The 20,215-nt window shown below is 35.5% G+C and overlaps 1 protein-coding gene across 11 annotated transcripts in view; it reads left to right on the top strand.

Annotated features, from left to right (window-relative positions):
* The window catches only part of Vps13b (vacuolar protein sorting 13 homolog B), a 723,076-nt gene that overhangs the window by 140,189 nt on the left and 562,672 nt on the right, over positions 1-20,215 (top strand). The gene's annotated exons all lie outside the window — the stretch shown is intronic.

The following is a 20,215-nucleotide window of genomic DNA, read 5'->3' on the forward strand; positions in this document are numbered from 1 at the left end:
CCCCTCCCCTCTCCATTTCATAAGATCTTTAAGTTGAAAATGCAGTCCATGAGTGCTTGTACCCTGTCTCATTTTTCCTCTGCAGCTAGTATTTCTTCCTTAATAACTAGTATTTACTTTGGACAGTATCTAGAGGTGGTATGTTTTTCTGGTTGTTTTTCAGAGAGTAAATAGTTAACATGTTCTACTAATTCTTAAATTTTTTTCATCTGTTATACCATGTGGTATAATGGATAGGAAGAAGAAGATCTATATGATGAAGTTACCACTTACAATTAAAGTATAAGAAATAAATGGTAAGAATACTGAAATTTAAGTTGCATGTGGCACGCTGTCAAAGTAGAATTGCTATATGCATTCTGTGTGTGTGGTCCTTAAGACCATCCCTACTCTTGGACTTTCTTTAGAAGAGTTTGTAGGAGTTAGTAGATAATAGTTCATGTGTAAGGGTTATTACAGCATTATAGTAAGGCTTTATAGATCATGAGGGGAAAAGATACAGACAGACTCTGAAGAAATACACACACATACACACACACACACACGCACACACGCACACACACACTCTCTTATGTTCACTGCTTCCTGTGAGAGGATGTATTTTAGTTTTCCTACTTTTTCCATCAACAAAATACAACGATATGTGCAATGTTTCTTTCTAGGGAAGCTTTTTCAATGCCCAAGGTTTTTATTGGGTGTTGGCCATATAAGGAACCTCTGCTTTGCAAATACCAAAATTCCAGACCCAAAGAAAGAAAGCAGATGTTTAGTCTAAACTATATTTTTATTGGTATAAAATCTAAGCATAATCAGTTAGTCCTATCAGTTAGAGAATGGAGACAAACCAAATTCCCAGATGTTGCCATCTAAGAGACAACTTTCAAGCAAGCATTTTAAAGGATAGCAGTCTTAGAGGTGCTGTAAGTCTTTTGGAAGGGTAGAGTTCTGTGTGTATGTTTGTGTGGTGGTGGGGTATATGTATTTGGATGTACATACTTATGTGTGTACCTGTGGAGGTCTGAGGTTGACATTGGGTGTCTTCCTTTATTGTTCTCTACTTTATTTATTTTTGTGACAGTCTTTCACTTACCTTGAAGCTCACTCATTAGCTAAAATGGTTGGCTAGCAAGTCCTAGGGATCTTTCTGACTTTGCCTTCCAGTGCTGGAATTATAGGCACATGCTGGCAATGCCTGACTTTTTACATGAGTCCTAGGAATCTGAACTCATGTCCTCCTGCTTGCATAGGAAGTACTTTACATATCTCTTCAGTCTCTCATATTGTTTTTTCAAAGTCTCTCTCTCTCTCTCTCTCTCTCTCTCTCTCTCTCTCTCTCTCTCTGTGTGTATGTGCATGTGTGAGTGAGGACATGTGTGCCATAGCACATGTGTAGAGGTCAAAGGACAACCTCAGATATTGGTCCTCACTTACCACCTTGTATGAGATGATCTTGTTTGCTATGCATACCCTAGTCTAGCTGACCCAGGAAGCTTCCTGAAATTTTCCTGTGTCCACCTCTCATCTCACTGTAGTTGTGCTAGGATTACATATGCACACTATCTGTTGTGACTTCAAGTGAGTTCTATGGATCTGATCTCTGGTCCTTATGGTTTGATGGTTAATGCTTTATCTACTAAGCTAAATCCCCAGGTCCCCCCCCCCCTTTTTTTTATACTTCTTAAAACCATGCTTTTTCACAGTATCTGTTTTTTGTTCTAGTTAGTGAGGGGTGAGTACTTTCTACCTTGAACAGAGTTGAATTCTATTAGTTATTAAGAGAGAAGAATGAGTATTAGGCAGACAGTTTCTAATCTTGTTACTTAAAAATCCTCAAATCTTTCTGAGGGAAAATTAGAATACGTGCTGGGAGAAATCACGTGCCACACACGTCTTGTTCATAAAACTGAGCCACAGTGATCTGCTTTTGATAATCAGCTACACCAAGCTTACCTTTGCTTTAGAATTTTATTGTTCTTTTTGCTTGTCTTGTGATAAATACGTTTACATATTTATACTTTTGTTATTCACTGTGTTGGCTGACCTGACCCCAAACTTGCACCTATCTTTCTTCTTCAGCCTTCTGACTAATGGGATTGCAGGCATGCACCACTGTATCTGTTCTTACCTTTTATTTGTCAGTTTATACTTCCTCTCTCCTATATCACTTCTCTCATGTCTCTGAGGTTAACTTCCCCTGAGGTTGCTCTTTAATTGCATTAAGATCATTTACTTGTCTAGTCTTTTCCAGAAGAAACTCCTCTCATACTTGTGCAAAGCAAGAATGAATGGATGAGTTAGTTAAATATTTGAGTAATAGGAAAAGGTACAACTTAAGGAAAAAGGAGAGGATGAAAGATTCAAATTTGTTTGACATTTTGGAGAATTTTGTATTTAATAACTCAGTATTATGTTGTCTAGTATATTAGTCTCTAATCACATGTGGTTTTTGTGTACTTAATATGTGACTAATCTTGAGAAATAAATATAAAATTCCTACTGGGTTTGAACACTTTCTATGGAAAAAAAAGAATGTGGCAATACCTTCACTTTTTAAACATTTAATCATTAAATGATAATATTTCAGATGTATTGGGGATAATAAAATGTTAATAATTTCACCTCTTTTATTATTATTGTGATGTATACCACAAAAATTTAAATTATATATTGACTGCAATATAGTTTTATTACATAACACTTGCTTAGAAAAGTGAGGCTATGGTATTTACCTTATTGTGAAGTTCTGATTTTGCTACCAAGAAAAATGGCTGTGTTAGTTACTTTTTGTCACTCTGACAAAAAATACCTATAGAAATAACTTAAGAGGGAAAGGTTTGCTTTGGCTCATAGTTTCAAAAGACATTTCTGTTCATTGTTGTGGGGAGAACCAGGTGGTAGGAGCCTGTGGTGCTGGGTACATGGGCTGACTACTGTTCAGTTAGTGGCATTCCAAGAAGCAGAGATTCAGACTGGAGCTCAGAGTGGGAATGGCCTTCAGAGGTTTGCTTCTCATTACCTACTACTGCCAGCTACTTCCTACCTTCTAACACAGTGCCCTAAAAGCAACCATCTTTGGAACAAGTGTTTATAACATGAGCCTGTGGGAGACATTGTAGATTCAAACTGTGACACTAGCTGAAAATGATACAGTAGCTTTTCTTTCATATTATCCTATAGCTAACGTTGTAGCAAAATGGACATAAAATGTATCATTGGCTCTTTTATTATTTGAGTAAATGACCAAAACAAGTATAAGGGGTCACTTGGCAGAGTTATTAAAATCTAATAGTTCATGTTTATTACTTCTAATAATATTATAATAATATCATTATTATTCACACATAAGTTATTTCTCTGCGCTGGCACTGTTGTGTTTTATGTACGCTAACCCATCTCATCTTTAGAATACATTGTTGTTACCAGCATTATTCTCTATAAATGAAGAGACTTAGGATAAAGGCATTAAGTAGTAATAGTCAAGTATACAGCTTGTTTGAATATTAATCATCATGTGTGGCAATGATTTTTATCTAAGAAGGTAGCCAGAGGACTGATTAAGATAAAATACTCTCAGATTTCTGCCATATGGTTTATCCTTTATTGTATTGGTTACTTTTCTATTCCTGTGATAAAATACCATGATCACCAAGGCAAATTGTAGAAGGAAGAGTTTATTCGGGTTTACAGTTCGAGAGGAAGAGTCCATATTGGCAGGGAGACATGGCAGTAAGAAGCAACCAGATCAGGAAGCTGAGAGCACACATCATCAAGCACATATAGAAAAGAGAGGGAGGGAACATGACTGGAATTGGGGCAAGGCTCTAAACTCTCAAAGCCCACCACAGCTACAAGCCTCCTTCAGCAACTACTGTACCTCCCAAACATCCCCAAATAGTGCCACCTGCTGGGGCTAAACGAGTGTTCAAATATATGAACTTATGGGGACATTGCTCATTCAAACCACCACATATATTAAGATTCAATAGGAATTTTTGACAAAGCGAACTGAGAATATATAATTTTACTCTATGCTTTTCAGCTTTCTGTATTTTTGTGTCTTATTTTTGTAATTATCATTGAATCTCAGAATATAGAACAATAGAGGTCATGTAGGAAATACATGAATCTTGCTGACAAATCATCATAAAAATGTTCATTCATTGACTTCTGTGCATACCCCTTAGGGATGTTACTGTTATTAAAAGGAAAGAAATGTCTTGTTAGCAGATGTTACGGTCTATTATTACAGCTTATTATGGGCCATTGTTCCTTATATCATTTGTTTACTTATTTCTGTGGCTTTTATACCACAATCATGTAATTGAGTAGTTTTTCTAGAGGTGTAGTACTTCACAGAGTTTAAAACATTTACTGTTTGGTACTTTACCCAATGTAACTATGAACTCCTGACTCATTACTGGATCAATCTAATAACAATCCAGCTGGATGTGGTGATATAGTCCCATAATGCCAGCACTCCAGAGGTTGAAGCAGGGGTATTGTAAGTTGAAGGCTGTGTAGTGAGTTTTAGGCTATTCTAGGCATCATACTTAGACTATGTTTCAAAAACGTAGTAACAACCACAAATCAAAACCAAACCTAACCAAACAAAACAAATAGAAAACCAACAACAGAAACCCAAACAAATGATGAGATAGTTTCAGCACTGAGTCATAATGAAGGTTGAATCTTCAAGATTTCCTTTGACTTTCTACATCTTGGACATTCCATCAATTAAGCTGGCCTGAGATTGTTTTAGGGAACAAAGCATGATGCATCATGCCCAAGAATGGTCAGGGTAGAACCTTGAAGTTTCAAAATATGCATATATCAGAGTCAAGCAGACTATAGTTTGTAGGCCCCATCTGCCCTCTTGTACAGCTCACAAGCTAGCAGTGTCTCTTGGCATTTTTAATAGTTTAAAACAAAAGAAAGCCACAAAAGTATGTGACAGAGAGCAAATGTCATCTATGAAGCCTATAATATTTACTCTCTGTCTCTTTGCAGAAAAGGTTTGCTCACTCGTTTATCTCCACTGCTTTCTCTCTAATAATCACCATGGAAATGACTAATAGGAGATTAACATTTTGTAATGAAAGCTTTATTTAGCAGTCATCTACCTTATTATTGAATGGTGTGGGCCAAGAGAAGTAGAGAAAGAAATCTCTCTGAGATAAAGTATCCAGAGACTGTTACAGTGGCTGACAATGTTAGATGCCTTCTGATTAGATAAGGAATGTAGTACCCTTTGAATATTGCAATTGAGCTATCATGTGTTCTTTATGATAAAAGGGGTACCACTGGCATCTGGGAAGTGGCTTCAGAAGCTAAAAAATAATCTCAGCATGGAAGAAGCCAGAGCGGTCTCTGTCCCAATTCCCCATCGGCAATTTGGGTAACCTATTCAGAGGATGGTGTGATAAGAATGGGAGGTAGGAATTGGCTAGTCAGTTAGGGTAAAAAGACCCCAAAGAAAAGTAGCCAGTTTCTTGCTTAAAAGTCAAAATATCCTTGGGTCTCTTAGCAATATACTCTGTTCCAAAAGCTAAAAATGTCAAAAGTATTTGGGAGCTCTTATCTAATCCCTAAAAAATTTTAGGGTTACCTCTTCAGAGGGGGGAATGTTAAAGTAGCAAAAGCCCCAAAAAAGAAAGAAAGAAAGAGAAAGAAAAAGAAAGAGTACGTGAAGTTGTCAGGAAAAAGTGATGGGGAGATATGGGAGGAGTTGGAGGGGAAGGGAGTGGGTGTGGATTTGAACAAAACACCTTATATGCATGTATGAAATTCTCAATAATTAAAAAAAAACTCATAGCCTTATTTTGATGGCTACAATCATGTGACCACACTGAGCTGATGATGAATAGAGGGTGAGCAGGGTGCAACAGCCAAAGGTTTGCTGTCAGTCTCCTGAGTAGCTTGATAGGATGGTTGACATGACTCCATACAGGTGTGGGTTTCACCACAGTATACATTTGTTTACCTTCAGTAGTCTTAAGTATACCAAAAGTGGCAATCTTTGCATCAGAAACAGTTCTTTACTCTTTGCCCTGTCTATGCTGATGTGTTGCCATGTTTGTTACAGGGGTGGCTCTGGATGGCAGTGCTGTCAGTCTGATCTGCAGCTTGATTCTTACTGGTGCCATTCTCCTTCCTCCTGTGCCATCACCAGGAGTAATATGAATGGCTGGTCAGCTGTGTATTATTATTATTATTTTTTGCCTCTAATTTTTAGTTTTCAAGTCTGCTGCTTTCTAGTATTCCAAGTATCAGAAGATACAGCTAGGTTATTGGCAACAGCTTAAAGGCTGACATCATGACAAAATTAATCAAGATCAGTATCAGCCAGATTGAGAATGACCTTGAATTCTACACACTGCATTATGATATCTAATAACTATGATGGGCACCATTAGGTTTCAGTGTTCTGCCACCATCATTGAATCAGACTCTGGCATTTTTGGAAACCTCCATACACCTCAGGTTCCATGAAGCCCACTGTTTTATTTCAAGTGTAGGTAAGGCTTAAACTTTCTCCTCAAGGGGTGTAGCTGAGTGTGTTTAGTGTTACTAAAGCAGAATAGCATAGACTGGGCAAGTTATATAATGAATATTTACTGGCTCACATTTTTGGAGGTGAACATTTTGTGAGAATATGAAGATTTGTTGAGGTCCATTGTCCAGTTACCTACTTATTTTCACTTTTGAGTGATATTCATGTCCTTTACATTCAGATTCTTCAAATCAAGATTTGAGATCTTATTGGGAAATGTACAAAATTATTTATAGATCACAAATGTAATTGAAAAAGACATAACAAAATATTAATGAAGCATTGTTAAACGTTTGGCTTATAGGGTACTTTCCTATTTTCATATAATATAGTCAAGTCCTCAAGATTTAAATTCTGGCCCTCTGTACCCTCCCCACCCATGCTCTGATTGCATTTTACCGCTTATGATGTCTTACGCACGTTGCTTAAATACTCAACATTCATGGTTTCTTTAGTGGAAGATATGGGTAGAATAAAATTTTATGATTTGATTGTGATAAATTATACTCAGCAGTACTTGGCTTGGTAATTTGTTACTATGGTGATTAATTATATTCATAGCAATAATATAATTTTATTGGATTGTTTTATAATTTTGTGAAAGGCAAAAGAGGTTTTAAATATTGTATTATTTTTATTTTATGTGTATGAGTATATTGCCCTCATGTATATAAGTGCACCTATGCCATGCAATGCCTGCAGAGGCCAAAAGAGTGTGTCAAAGTCCCCTGGAACTGAAGTTACAGATGGTTGTTAGCTGTCATGTGGTGCTGGGACTCAAACATGGGTCTTCTGCAAGTGCAATCAGTGCTCTCAACCTCTGAGCTATCTCTCCAGCCTCGCAAAAGATTTTAAAAAAATTCTAGAAAGGAAAACTAGTTAAAACTAGAAGGAAGGGACTGGAGAGATGGCTCAAGAGCATCCTTTTGGCACAGATGCATTGTACATTTTTCTTGAAATGCCTACCAACATATTTATCTTAGCTTTTCATCTAGTTATTTAAATGTTTTCAGTTTCCTTTGAATAGGCTGTGTGGGCATTTTGTTTCCACATATCCTTACTCTGTTTTAGTCAAATAGGTTTTAATGTCTACTGCAAACAGTGTCCTTAATACAGTTATTAAGTTCCTTATTAATGTGTAACTTATTAATTTCTAGATACTTTTCATTAGTATAAGGGAAACCTTTAATTTAGAAAGTATTTTAGTGTGTAATAGGAAAAAGTATTCTATATGATTTTAAATCATGTTTTAAAATATTATTGCTTAAGGTAATAGCTGAATAAATATGTGATCATACAGTATTGTTTTATAATATTAACTGCTTACTCTGTGCCACACTCTCATTTAACTGCTTCATATCTCTGTTGATTCATTTTGTCCTCATCGCTTAAGAGGGGAAGGTACTGCTTTTCCTGTGTACAGATGAGACACTGGATTGCAGTATTGCTTTGGTTCTGGATTCATCTTGTTAGTATTGAAGCTAGAACATGAGAGCATATATTCTACCATGCCTCCCTCTTAGCACCATGCACTACTGCTGCTTCACTTCACTAAGTAAAGAATAGTACAAATACTACATGGATAGAAGAGTCATAGTAGGCTGGGTGTAGTGGTGCATACCTTTGATCCCAGCTCTTGGGAGGCAGGGGCAGGCAGATCTCTGTGAGTTCAAGGCCAGCCTGGTCTACAATAGTGAGTTCCAGGGCAGCTGGGACTACAGGGAGATCCTGTCTCAGAAAGATCAAAATAAGAAGAGTCCTAATAAAATTGCTGCAGAGATAAGTGAAGTTCATGGACTCTAGATATAAAGTCGTTCTAATTTATAATGAGTATATTTCCATGTACACGTGGAGTTGAATAGAGATGCTTTGAGGAAACCTAACCAAGATTAAGTTTTAAGTGATGAAATGTTATCATTTTATCATATTTTAAGTATAATGAAAGAATGCTTTGTTTTTAAAAAAGAAGTTACAACATAGTGAGGTATAGGACCATTTTGTACCATGTCTGCACCTGCTTCTGTTAAAAGGAAGTAGTCATAGTTTATAACTAGTGAAACTTAATTTTTTTAGCGCATTCACAGCGGTGTTAGAAACTATTTGATATTTTAGTCTTAGGATTTAACTTCCTAACAAAAGTCACATGACATTAACAGTGAGGTGCAATGAGAGCTCTCTTAGGAGTACTTGTAATAGAAAGGAAGACTTTGGACCTGTGAGGTTGTGTGGCCTTGAATGTGATTTTTGTTTGACATATGAGCTGTGACATAACTGTTGCATGACTGAGATGTGCTTGTAAGTGCTATACTATGCAGATGGGTTTTTTTTTTTTCTGAAACAAAGCCAAAAACAAAATCTTGAATGTGTTCATTTACTGGGAAAAGAATACTTCACAGAAACATATGGAAACATTTTTAAGTTTTTTTTATTAAATGAGCCTTTTACTTTCTAAGTATTTTATGATTGTTGAAGTTAATATGTCATTTACCTCATATTTTCCAAGTTTAGTGAGACATGAGAAGTCTTACGGTACTGAGATGTTTGGAAACAACCTGATCACTTTTAGGAATGCACATTTTAGAATTAAGTGGCTATTAAAAATTAGGATTGAAACACTTATATTTTTATTGTTTTTAATCATAAGGGTAGCCACAGTTAACTCTTATTTATATAGTGGAATTGATGAAACTGTACAGTGTTTCTTTTTTTACTCACTTTTAAAGTATAAAACCATAGGACAGCTATAAATGAAGTCATGAAAGGAAACATAAGTACACTACAACTGGTTTTAATTTTTCTTATTCCCTTCAATCTCATGCCTTTATATATAAATTTTACATGGCTTTTATCTATTTTGCATATACCAAATTATGTTATGCTTTTCATAATATTATGTTTTAAAACTTCTCTTCTTTGGTGGTCGCATAGCACTCCCATTGTCTTTCTATTGTTGACAAGTATAAGAAGATATTTTTCTCAAATTCTTTGCATCTTTTCCCTGCCCTCCTCTTATATCATCCTCTTCTACCATGGAGAAATCATCTAGGATGATAAACATATTGCCATTTTACTTAGTTCTAATATTTTATAGTTCTAGCCTCCTTTGATTTCATATGTAACACATGTAGAACTTTCTACTCGATTTGTGACTTTCTATCCTTTGTCTTTTATCCTTGAAATTGAGTGCTTTGAACAATCTTCTATATGATCATCAATATTGACAACTGTTTTATTTAATTGTGGAACCCAGAACTTTTTCTGGAAACTGGTAAAATTCATTTGATAGGACAAGGTATCTAAAACTCACTATGTTAAAAATGAGATAACTTACCCTCTTTTCATAATCACATTATTCACTCATTTTTCTTATGCAAAATAGCAGAGGATTATCTTTAACTCACCCTTTGCTCAGCTACAACTTGTAGAGTCTAGAATATTTTCTTCCTAAATCTTCCTGGCTCTGGACATGTCCTTTGTGTTACCCACCATACTTTTCTTTTTATTTGGGACTATTGTGATATCTTCCCAGGTAGACTTCCAGTCTTTTGTTCTTTACTGGTTAGTTCCCTCTCCTGCAGCCTCAGTAATGTGTCTGTAAAGGAATTCTGATTCTGCCTCTCAGTAGGTTCCCCTTTGTCTTCAAGATGAAATTGGAACTTCTTTCCATGTCCTTACATTGTCATTTCACAATCTTCTCTCAGACTCATGCTGAAAACTTTCTTTCTCAACCTCCTTTGTTTAGATGATTTGAACAACTGCATTCCTAATAATGTCTCAGACACACACTCTGTAATATGTCCTTGTTATTGTAGTGTGGTTGGATCTGTCTAGAATACATTTGCTACCCTTATAACCATTTCTTCTTATCCTTTTAGTTTCTTTTCCTTCAAGATACAGATGAAGTCTGATTTGGTCTCCTTTTATGCTCCCAAACTATATATTACTATCTAACATGATATTCCAAGTTTAATAGTATATAAACTGAAATATTTAAAATGCAATTATGTAATATTTCACTGTTATATAAAGCATTTTGAATCTTCATGCATGTCAATCTCTTAAAAATATATTTTCTTGCAAAACTAAAAAGTAGAAATATTGAGTCAATGACAGTTTTTAAGACCTGTAGGTATTTTTGTTTGTTTTTTAATTTTTTTGGTTTTTTTTTTTCCCGGGTAATACTTGTTAATATCAGTCTTGCTCAAAGTATGACTGTAGTGGTTTCACACACCAAGATAGGTGGTGCTAGTAACATTTTCTATTTAATGAATTTTTGATCCTTAAAAAGATCATTTTTGGGGCCTAATATTCACTATTATTTTTTTTATAATTAGTCAATATATAGAGAGAATGTTGTTCCTTGTCTCTCCATAAGTCACTAGTAAGACGGTAGCACAACTGTTCCCCTTTATGGTTGTCTTCTTGGTTAATTTCAAAAAAGGTTTCCTAAGAACTTTGAGTAATGCTGTCCACAATTATAATGTACTCACATTTGTTACTAATTAGAACTGGTTTTTATAGATAACGACAAAGTAGTAGTATCTTTAACTTGTGCCATACGTTTAACGATTTTATTTATATTTGGGAGTGGGTTTGTTTACTTTAACAATTGTCCATTTTTGTATTAATTTTGTATTTTAACTTTACTGAGAATAGATGAAAGGAATAGTTTTTCTTTTCTTTCTTTTTTCTTTTTTGGTCTTTTTGAGACATGGTCTCCCTGTAGCCCCAGCTGGCTTGGAACTTACTATGTAGACCAGGCTGGCCTTGAACTCACAGAGATCTGCCTGCCTCTGCCTCCCAATTGCTGGGACTAAAGGAATGTGGCACCACACCCGGCCTAAGGAATAGTCTTTCAATTCAGATCAAATTGAAGTATTAGTATTTATAATAGTGTTTATATTTATTGTTTAAATAAATTCTTGTTCTGATATGTTTCATATTTTAATTCTAAAATACAGCTGGATGAGTATAGTGTTTCTTTGTACATAAGGTCTACATAAGAACCCTTTGTACTGTGGGTGATACTCTTACATGGTTCCTTACTACAGTAAGTAAATACATTACCTCAACCCTTAACCAGCCTTCCATTGCCACTGATGACCCAATTCTTAAGTTGTAACATGACACTGCTGACATAGACTCAGGGGGCTTATTTTACTTTATTTTTTGATGCCTTGCTGTAGGCAAATTTAAGGTTGTGGAACTAAACTATTTTCTCCCTTGGACTCATTTCCACTTTTATTTCCTATGGGACACCTAAGCATCCTTTAAAATAGTTGGATTTTAAAATTGTTCACCTAGTCTGTGATTACTGTGTGAAGTAGTAATGCTACTGACTCTGTTTTAGCTCACTGAATTAAAATTAAATAGTGTGTGGCCTAACTATTGGTGTTAAACAATTGTCAGAATTGAAATTTTATCATTTATAAATGCTTTTCTGGTACATACTTTAGTTTTTTTATGTGTATGAGTTTCGCAGATTAGTTTTATTTTATGCCTATAGACTAAGAATGCTTGCTCTGATTTTTGTCCCAGGACGGTGTAATTGAGATCTGACAGGTTATATGAAGTTGAAAAGAAATTTAATGAGTTGTAAAAACCAGCGCTTCATTTTTCCTTGGTAACTAGTTTGTTATTTGTGAGGAAGTGTCCTAAAAGTTCCAAATGAATAAACCTCCAAATTGCATAGTAGCTTTCAGTTTTAACACTAATATCTGCCTCTTTTTGAACAAATTTTATTTTATTCTCTCAAGAAGAATAAAGTTACTTTTACAGCATGTGGATGTTTAGGGAATTAAATATGCTAGGCACAGATACTGAGCCATAAAGATAAAATATATTCAAGTAAAAATCATGTTTTAAAAATCCCTCATAGTTTATTTATCCCTTTTTCCTCTTTATTTTTCAAAGATAGGAGCTCATAGTTTAGCCCATGCTGGCCTCTAGATTATAGATGATACTCTTGATTCAGTTTCTTAAGTGCTGGGATTACAAATATAAGACATCATACCCAGCAGAATATTTTATTTTGATGTGCTGTATTGTTAAGGCATGGTGGCTATTAATATGAAGAAGACATAGGTTGTCTCAGCTGCATCTTTTCTAGGGTAACTGGCACAATAGGCCCTCGAATAATGTTTTAAATCCTGCTAAATGTTCAAATGGAAGTCATAGAAAGGAGCAGAAGATTATATTTGAAGGCTTCATAGAAGAGTTGACATTTGGTAGTGCTCTCTCTCTCTCTCTCTCTCTCTCTCTCTCTCTCTCTCTGTAAGAGAGACAGACACAAAAGATGCAGTAGGATATGAATGAGGTGGTAGCTCTTTCATCAGATGCTTGATATAAATAAGCTATATGCTTTGTTAAGAGTGATCTTTTTATTATTTTTTGTAAGATAAGATCTCTTTTTCTTAAAATGAAAACTATATTGTCTGGATTCTTCAGAAAACAGACATTGAGATATAATTATAAGAAAACTAGCTGGAGAATAATACCTCTGAGAATAAAAGGGTAGGAACAGTTTTAGAAGAGAGTGGTCATGATTTGAAACTGATTTGACAAAGTCTCTGCCAGCACAGTAGGAACTCTGGAGCAGAAGCTGTGCTGGGACCTGCATTGGTGGAAATAGCTAGTCCCTTCTGGCATCATCACCCAGAGATTGACCATGAGCTTCTCCAAAGGGAGCATGCTTCTGTCCAGAAAGAGACAAACTATAGAATTAGACTGCATAGAGCTAGAGGCTGTTGGGTAGTCGAATTCTTAAAAGTCCATAGTATGTTCTCCTTGAAGGGCTATCTAAGGATCACATTTATATGTCTGCCACAGAAATGAGGGTATGGGTAGAACTTAGGCTAAAACTAATCATTTATTCATTTATTAAGTTGGTAAATCCTGTTTGATATTCACTATGTTCTAACAATAGCACTGGACATAGGAGATGTAAAAAAAAAAGCAGATATCTTCCTCTTTTCCTATGGAAGAAGAATGCTGCAAGCTAAAGAGAAATGGGTTATAAAGGACCTTTTATGATCAAGACTTGACAGAAAAGAAGCCACTTTGCCTGGAGCATTCTGAGAGAAAACGATGTGTGTGTGTGCATGTGTAGTGGAATGAGGCCAGAGATCTTGACAGGACCTATTTTCTAGAGTCTGAAAATACAGTAAGAACTCTGGAATTTATTTTAATTACAGTGGGAGTCACTGGAGAACTTTTATCACAGGGTTGATGCAATTTTACTTATGAGGTAGAAAGTGTACTGTTGCTTACTAGTTTTCTGTTTTTAACAGAGATAATGCAAATATTCTTCGTTTCTGGCTTATCGTAGTTTTTAGTTACTTGAAGAATTCTTTTATGTCCAGAGTCTTCCTAGATTGGTCTCCACTTATTCATTGAGGCAGGGTCTCTGAATTGAACTCAGAACTCACAGATATGGGTACTCTGATAGGCCAGCTTGCTCTGCGATTCCCTCTGTCTTTACCTTCCAAGTGCTGGGTTTATAGGCAGGCTGCAGCACCTTTCCAGCATTTATGTGGGTGCTAGGCACCTGAACGCTATTCTCATGCTTACATGGCAGACACTTTAATATCTTAGCCATCTTGCCATCCCCAGGTGACTATATTTTTGTAAGGAATGGCCAACCTCCTTAAAAATGTCTTCATGGCTATTTTCCCAGCTCTTACCATTTTAGTCCCTTCTCCCATAGTCAGCTGTTGCTGCTGAGTTTCTGTATTAGCACTGTAGATATTCCTAGCTCTTTCCTCAGGTTGGTGGGTCCTGCTTTTCTATTGCCTGGAGCATTTCATGTTAGTCTATCTTCATCCTTTTTTTTGTATGTTTTTTAATCTTTTCACATTAGTTCTTTGGATGAGCTATAGTGCCCCTTTATCATTTCAAACACCCTGCACTTTACCCCTATTATAGTGTTTATTGTATTTCATTGTAATGTTTTATTTAATTATAAATCTCATATCATGTAAGACAGTTATGATAAAATAATAGTGTCTAATGGTTGGTAAGCACAAAATAAATTATGTTTTGAAAGAATAGATTCAATTTCTAATATTTAACTAGTTTTTAAATTTAGGAAATATTATACTAAGTGCTTATATATTACTTCTTTGTCCATCTTGGTGGGGATGGGAGAGAAAAAATGATGCTGAGGCTCAGTTTTGAACAATGAGTTAATCTGGACTCAGTGACTGGTGAAATACTTTTGGCAGTAAGGTTTTGTCCTAAATATTTTGTCACTGTTTTGGTAAAATAAAAAAGGTTCCAGGATGCTATACTATAATAAAATCCACATTAGAAAAATAAAAATTTATTATGACATTAATTTCATCTAATATGGTCAGAGACTTCATTTTAATACTGACAATTATTGGCCATTTTATCTTAGATCATAGGAAAAAGGTATGACAATTATTCCTAATCACTAAGAGATTGGTGTTGAAAATAAATAGCACTGTGTACAAAACAACATATGGTGACATTTTGCTGCTATAATGACTAATATAGTAGATGAAAATAAGTGTTGTGATATATATTTTTTTTTTCTAGGATATAACCTGTATTTGTGATTGTTGAATATATCTTTCTCCCATCCATCTATCAATCTATCTTCTATCATCTGTCTATCCGTCATCTATCTATCTATCTATCTATCTATCTATCTATCTATCTATATATCTATCTATCTAATCAATCATCTATCTATCTGCTTTTTTTTTGAGACAGGGTTTCCCTGTAGCCCCAGCTGGCCTGGAACTTGCTATGTAGACCAGGCTGGCCTGGAACTCAACAGAGCTGCCTGCCTCTGCCCCCAAGTTCTGAAACTAAAGGTGTGTACCACTACGCCTGGCACAATATATTTTTAAACTGAATTTTTGTGTAGTTCATACAGTACATCTTAATCATATTTAGATCCCCTCCCCTGTCTGCATAGTGCCCCCCCAACCTGATTTCATGCATTCTGTCATATATGTTAAGATCTATTGAGTCAAGTTCGTATTCCCAGATGTGCCTCGTTGTGAGTTCATCCACTGGAGCCTGGTCATTCTGTCTAGCATCACTCACTTAAAGACCAACTCCCCTTCACCCAGCAGTGATTACAGAGTTCCACAACTGGTACAAAAAGAGAATAAATAAGAGTCTGTGAGTTACCCAGCCCCAAGTGACACATGTACAATAGAACCTCTACAGCTAAGACTCATGGAACATAGAGAAACAGAGTGTAGAGAGAATATTAATACAGGTCTCAGCTTTTACCAATGAACCTTCCTCATGGAACAGATGATTAACACAGAAGGCCACAGCTGATTAAAATGTAGAGAATAAGGGACTGCATAGTGTGTGCCCCTGGATAGGACTCCTATATCAAACCTGTGCCAGCCAGGGCTCAGCCACCATTGCAAAAGAGAGAGTAGAAAGTCTCTAAGAGTCAGAGGTGATGGATGACCACAGGGAAATAGAGATTTCCAAGTGACTGGGAACTTGCTCATAGCAATGGTGACAAGCATGCATAAGACCTATCCAAACTCAAACCAGAAAAAACCCAGCATAGAAGTGGAGAAATGAGTAAGAAGCCCCAACCTTAGCTGAGACAGTATCTTAAACTTTCATCTGTATAAGAATTCTTGTGACACGTACTGAGATAGATGCAAGTTCTCAGGCCTTTGTTCTTTGGCGATTTCTTACATTATGTAATGCATTGTTATTACTTCCCCCCACCTGCCCTTTCTTAGCTTCTTCCTAACCATGCCAGCCTTGCTTCCTCTTACAGATCCTTTTCCCCCAAGTACATGTCTTTTTGTTTTGATTTGTGACCCATTGAATTTAACGTGTGTGACCATGGGTTTTGAACTATGCAGTGGAGATTGGTGGGCTCACCAGTGGGTATAATGACCCCTTCCCCACAAATCCTTAAGTAATTAGTAGTCCAGCAGGAAGCAGGAGGGCCACAAGCCCCTCCTTCATCTATGACTGACTGTTGACCAGGCCATTCTTGTATAGTCCCTGTATAGGAAATGGAAACTACTATGAGTTCATGATTGCAATGTCATTTCACTGCCATTTTTCCTATCTTTTGGCTTACATTCTTTCTACTCCTTCTAGAATATTCTTTAAGCCTTGGAAGGGGTGGTATAAATGTCCTGCTTAGGACTGAATACTCAGTTGTGCCTTTTTTTAGCACCTTGAGCAGCCATGGGTCTCTGCATTCACCATCATTTATTGCAAAGAAAAACTTCTCTGATTAAGGCTGAGGACAGTTTGTGTCTTGTGGATAGAAGCTTAGAGGTTTAAAAGGCACAGTGGGCCATAACAGGGATGACAGTGAATATGGGCTCCATTGTGTATGTGGGCCTATGGGAAGGTGCTGGTGGGGATGGGGGTATAAAGATGATTAAGATTGTTTGAGATGTTCTGTATGAAATACACAAAAATTGAATAAAAACAACGAAAAAAAGGGAGTTTGACAGCATTGCATATGACTTTAAATGAACATTCTACAAGCTTTTGATCCTTATTATTTTGACTATTCAGTGGTAGGGCTATATTAATCTGAAGTTTTTTTTAAAAATATTATTTTTATTTTATGTATATGAGTGTATTGCCTACATGTAGGTGAGTGCACCTGTATCGTGCACTGCCCATGGAGGACAGAAGAGGCTGTCGGATCTCCTGTGGAGTTACAGACAGTTGTTAGCTGCCACGTGGGTGCTGGGATTCGAACTTGGGTCTTCTGCAAGAAAAACTAGTGTCCTTAACTACTGAGCCATCTCTCCAGCCCCTAATCTGAAGTTCTTTTGAACAGTTACATACATTCTGTCTTGAATTTTGAGATTCAGATACATTGGATGGTTTGTTACATATTTGAGTGCACAAAGCTTTAGGTATGAATTGGTAAAAATCAGTCACATTATCTTTATCTCCTCTGTTACCTACTTTTCTATAGTAAACTATACCTTTAATACTTGTGTTTATTATAGTCTGCCGAGTAAATATTAACAGTAGCAATATAAATACCTAAATTCTCAATTGCCCAAGTTGCTATTATTGAGAATGTTTTTATGTAGTTGTTTTCATATTTTTGGTATTCTACCATTGCTTACAATTTGAATATCTTAATCTCTATAGTTAATTGCCTATTTGTTTTTTTAAAAATATTTTATTTTTAATTTTGTGTGTGCGTGCATGTGTGCATGCGTGTGTGTGTGTGTGTGTGTGTGTGTGTGTGTGTGTGTTGCGATGCCCGTACCATGGTGCACATGGATAGGTCAGAGGACAACTCTTGGATCTAGGAATCAAACTAAGGTAGTCAGGCATGGTGGTAGGCACCTTTATCAGTGGAGACATCTCAGTGGTTTTTTAAAATGAAAAATTACATCATTTATATATTTGTGTGCATTTGTTTTTTAAAGGATGATGAATTCAAAGAATTTTGTGTTAGATGCTAGATTTCCCTAACTGAATTTTCTAAGAAAATGACCTTTTAAATTTTCGTTATTCTTTGATTATATGTTGCTTATGAAACATACAAAATGTGTGTATTTACTTTTCTTCTTTATGTTTAAAATATTTAAGTTAAATAAATTAATATGTATTTAATGAGTGAAACAGTATGTAGATATGCAAAGTTTTTTTTAAAGTTAATTTTGTTTTCACCTGTCCCCCTATCTTTCTTTGTCCAGATACAAATATAAACACACATAGGTTTGCATTAAGTACCTATTTAAATGTGTATATTCTAGAACTTAATATTTTTTAAACTTAAAACTATTTTATGGTTATCATTCCAAAAATAGAACTTATTCTTAAAAGCGTCATGCTATTCCATGATATAGGAATGCTATTATTTATTTAATTCTTCTATTGATGTAATGAGTGTGTTTCTCTTTTTGTCATTATTCCTATTTCTTTTATAAAAATTTACTTTCTATTACAAAAACAGTTTAAAGATTCTGGGAATCACTCAAAAAATACATAGAATGTAATAAAAAGTTCTCTTTATATTAGCCACCATTATATTATTGTTTACTTTTCTAATTATTTTTTCTTTTCTCTGCTTCTTTGCAATTCATTTCAGCAATGTATTGTAACCAGTTACAGCTTTAGGACAAAGATTCTTAGAGTATTTTTTCTTTTGAGTTCTTAAAACTTCAAGTATAGATTTATCTTTTCTATTTCTGTTGCTCAGAGAGAACAGCTGAAAATGGCAGACAAAATTTGCTATACCATCTATGAAGTACAGTATTGAAAGTAGAAAGGAAGAGTAGATTGGAAGTAGGATTGAAAGTTTGAGTTGACATGCCCTCTACCTGATTAGTTGTGTGACTTCTGTTAAGATCCTTGACCTCTCAGAACCTCAGTTTTGTTTAGTATTTCCAATGTGGATGAAATAACAGCACTGTTTTGAGAGTTGGTAGGAAGGGATACCTGGTTTTATTCTGTCGTTAGAATTAGAAATAATTTCAAAGTTTTCAATTCTCAATTTCAGAAAGGTTATTTGTATCTTTTTTTGCAGTTACCCCTGATCACCATCCTGATAGGCAGTTCTTATTCTGAGTCTATCCTGGGCTAGTTTTCCCTGTTCTTGATCTTCAGATGGCTTGAGCTCTTCAAATTTTTTTTTATATCTGTTTTCTTTCACCAGAATGTTTGGGTGATTTGTCAGTATTAAATGAATATAGATAGCATTGTTGGACGGTTTCATGCTATTTAATATTAGCCAGCTATGAAAATATGTAGGACAGATTTATAGGGTATAAGTAAAATTTGCACACCAAGACAGCAGCATTCCACTTTTCAAGAGCAGTGTATGTGCATTTGTGTGTACATACATGCATGTTTTTGATAGATGGCTATATAAATAGGCTGATAAGTAGTTACATAGTTTTCTTTATAAAGACTGAGAAGAAAGAATGTCACTGCTAATAATCATTACTTTTTTGGAAAACAGAGCATGGGTGATATGGAGAATGGAATCTGTAAGGAAAGCATTCCTTCATCATTTTAGGAAAGCATTTTAGGGTTGGAGACTTTTGTATACTGTGCTTTGCAGTTTCAAGTAAGAGTCTCTCTTCACCATCCATAAGCAAGATTATTTTATCTATTGTGGCTTTTCTTCTCTCTGTGTGTGTGTACGTGTGTATATATGACTGTAGTAGCTGCTTTTGTTATAGCTAGTTCTATCTTCCCCTTCCTGCCCCACTTCACAACTCATTGTTTTAAAGAAATCATTTGAGACAAAATTGCTGTTAAAGAGAGGTTCTAGAATGAAGAATCCATCTAGATTCATCCTGAAGCATTTAAAGCCAGTAGGAAGCTTTATAGAGTCAAGACTCACATCTTAGGGACTCATCAGTAATCTAGGAATCCAAATTAGATTCAAATATTTCCTGTTTACATCTGGACAAAAAACAAAACAAGATCTGAGATAATTTGCTTTAAAGGGATTTAAATAATCATAAACAAGTGATTCCTTCCTCCCCATTTACTTAATCTTTTCCTATTTTAGTAGTAGTTTGATAGACCACTTAATGTAAGGTAAGACTGAATAGGCTAAGTGAGGTGGAGATTTGCATCAGATTAATGTATTCCTTAAGTACCTTTGTACCTTCTAAATACAAGAAAGCACAGATTTCCTTATGTCAGAGACTGCTGTTT

The sequence above is a fragment of the Nannospalax galili genome, unplaced genomic scaffold (assembly GCF_000622305.1).
Source record: "Nannospalax galili isolate Female #2095 unplaced genomic scaffold, S.galili_v1.0 scaffold334, whole genome shotgun sequence".
Lineage (NCBI taxonomy): Eukaryota > Metazoa > Chordata > Mammalia > Rodentia > Spalacidae > Nannospalax > Nannospalax galili.